Here is a 3,046-nt window from a genome sequence, read left to right as displayed (position 1 = left end):
AGCTGAAACTTAAAGGAATTAATGGAAGGGCACCACCATTCTTTACTGACAGGTGTATATAATCATGTGAACCCCATACCTGAAAGGGATTGGGTTGCAATTATTTCCCATAAGCGAGGATTTCCCAGTAAGAGCAGGCCATAAACTCACGTAGATTACATTGGTGCCCTTTGTACAAACCGCCTATCCCTACTACCAATTGGAAGGTTTAGTGTGCCTCTTGGATTGGTCCCCTCGGTGTAGGCAACAGCGCTAGAGGAGCACCAAGAAGATGAACAAATTTGACTCTTTAGAAGAAGTAAAAGTTGCAACAAAGCTTCCATAGGCGAGCCTGCAAAAGATTATTAATGGCAGAGAGGACCGAGCGACTGGTGGCACCTGCCCAAACCTTCAGCCACCTTCCAGCCAGAACATAGGAACAGGGCCCAGCCCTCTACTCATTTCCATCATCTGGCAGAGTGGTCCATGGACCCGGGGCTTGGATGAGGACCGGGCATGAGATGAGATCCTCCACCAGGGAGGAACTAACACCTGAAGAACCTGTTTGGGTAACCCCTGACCCCTCTGGAAGGGGCATGATATGACAGAAAGCCATCCTGAGACGGAACCCATTCTCATCCAGCATGACCCAGGGGGAAATTAAATCTCAGTGCCTCCTTAGGTTGGGACTCCCCAATAGTCTTGCCCCAGGACCCTCGGGCACCTGATCCTGGCCTGTCTGGGTTTCGAGCTACTGAGTAGCCTGACTCGGGTGGTGGGGTAGCCTGGATGAGAAGGAGCCACAAGGGAACCTGGGACCATCTTGATGGAGATGCTGTGCCTCTCAAAGTGAGTGTGAACTGATTCAAGGGTGGGAGATGTAGCTACCCCAGCTACTCACAATTGAATGCATGCATCCCTAGTGAGAATGCAGGTGAGTTGCTTTGATTGTGCAGGAGAACCTGGTTCATCTCCACTTGATACCTCCCACCAGGATAAGGGTGTAACAGCCCACCGGCATGGCTTGCAGCTGCTGATGGGGCTCCACTCCCTTTGTCTCCCCAAGGTCAGATATTGTTTGCATGCTGCTGGTCCCCGTGGTCCACTGGTGCGCCTTACCTTTCCCCACCTTGGCGGGGCAGGTGGGAGACTGCTCCTCCCTGATGGTGAAAAACCCTGGATGCCTGCCTGTGTGCCCTACATGGCTGTCTGTGGTGGCCCACTGTTGCCCATCTGCACTGCCTTGGGAGCCCAGTTCCTCAGTTGGGGCCCCCTGTTGGTATGCAAGTGCTAGTTTTGATGTTGGCCCCAGTGGACTTCGGCTCTGATCTGAAATTTTTTTTATTGGTATGACCCATCTTGTGTGCTCTCCCATGCTTTGGCATCTGACTATGACCTTGTAACAGACATGGTGATCCTCTGAATTTAAGAATATTACTAAGGGTTGAAAATGAAAGTAACCTGGTTCCCTCGGTAATGGCCAGTGAGTACGGAAGAGCCCAGTAGCACATTTCCACCTGTGGCAAGTTTGTGAATTGTGGTGCATACAAGACCGACTCCCCGGCGTTGCTCAGATACCAAGTCCTTCTGATCGAGTCCCCCCCCAAACTGTGTTAAGCCAGTAGCGGCCCGAGTGCCGAGATCAGGTCTTTTTGGAGTCAGGTTTCTTTGGAATGTAGCTCAAAGCAGGTGGTATACTCCATGTAAGGCTGAACGTGAGCACAAGACCAATAGCCAACAAGCATTGTAAGGGAACTTGAAGAGAGAGTTCAAAAGGGTGTGAAACTGTCAAGAGCTAAACAGCTGGGGTCCGTGAAGTCTGCCTGGAGGTGTGATAGTCGGCTGCCCCGGACTGCTTTGCAGGTGTACCTGGCTACTGCAGGGTACATTTCCTCTGTTGCGGTGCAGGGAATGATAAGAGGTCTCAACCTGTCCTCAAACTTTAAATGGGTAAGAAGCCTGGCTCGTTAGTGTGGGGACTGGGGATCGCATTCGAGTTCCTAGTGGGTACTTTTGGTAAGCCAAACTGGTGCTATAGGATGAACAAAATGACGAGTTAAGGCACCTGATGTGGATGCTCATCAGACCTCAGAAAAGGTGTTGGTTGATATAAACAGGAGGACTGTGGCCATGGAAGTTGGAATTCGCTAAGGAGTGAGTAACAACTCACCTGCTGAATCAGCTGGCACAGAAAATAGATGGCACAGGATCGTCAAGCCCATACCCAGCCTTCGCGGGCGTTGGGAGCCACAGGGGCTAAGCTGCAACAAGTAGGAGGACTGGTGCAGTGCGTATGGAAGCCTGGGGCAAGAGCCTTGGTGGAGCCGCCACAGGTTCAGATCTTGGTGATGGTGGCATATATTTAAATGAGAACTTTGAAGGCCATACCGGAGAAGGGTTAGATTTGAAAAGCAGTTGAACAATGGCCAGTCAGTCCTATGAGATGGGTTTATGCCATTTTGAAGGGACGAGCGATGGCCTGTGCTGCCATTTGCTGGTCAAAAGGGAGTCGGGCTCAGATCACCGAACCTGGAGTGGTGGAGATGGGCGCCCTTGCGGCGTCCAGTGCGTTAATGCACATGATCCCGGAGAAGGCGGTGGGATCCTCGGGTAGGTTTCTCTCTTCTTTCTGAAGTGCAAGGTACCCTAGAATGGGTTCTCCCCGAAAGATGGGCCCGAGTCTTGGAAAGTGTTGCGGTTCCAGCAGTGACTGGTGAGCTCTCGCTGGTCCTTGTAAATCCTAAGTGAGATAGTGTAAATCTCATGTTTTGCTGCACCCATATCTGCAACAGGTCTCTAACATGAACAGCTTCTGGCGTGTTGGGACAAAGGGCCATATCTATGAAGAAGTCGATTTGCGATTCGGAATCTGCGAATTTTACCGAATCGCCGATTCAGAATCGCAAATCGGAATGTATCAACACATTCGCTAATATTTAGCGATTTGTCCAAAATCGCTAAATATTTGCGAGAAAATAAATAGCGATTCCTTAATGCTAAAATATCGCAAAATTGCGATGCATTCCGGTTGAAAATCGCTAAATTGCGATTTCCCACCAGAAAAAAT

At 50.3% G+C, this 3,046-nt stretch overlaps 1 pseudogene; it reads left to right on the top strand.

Annotated features, from left to right (window-relative positions):
- The first annotated feature begins 1,371 nt into the window (after positions 1-1,371).
- On the top strand, positions 1,372-2,800 carry LOC147727636 (28S ribosomal RNA; annotated as a pseudogene).
- The last annotated feature ends 246 nt before the right edge of the window (positions 2,801-3,046 follow it).

This window comes from Lissotriton vulgaris, chromosome 3_1 (genome assembly GCF_964263255.1).
Source record: "Lissotriton vulgaris chromosome 3_1, aLisVul1.2, whole genome shotgun sequence".
Classification (NCBI taxonomy): Eukaryota; Metazoa; Chordata; class Amphibia; order Caudata; family Salamandridae; genus Lissotriton; species Lissotriton vulgaris.
The sequence above is the reverse complement of the archived record's forward strand: the minus strand, read 5'-3'. Positions and strand labels throughout refer to the sequence as shown.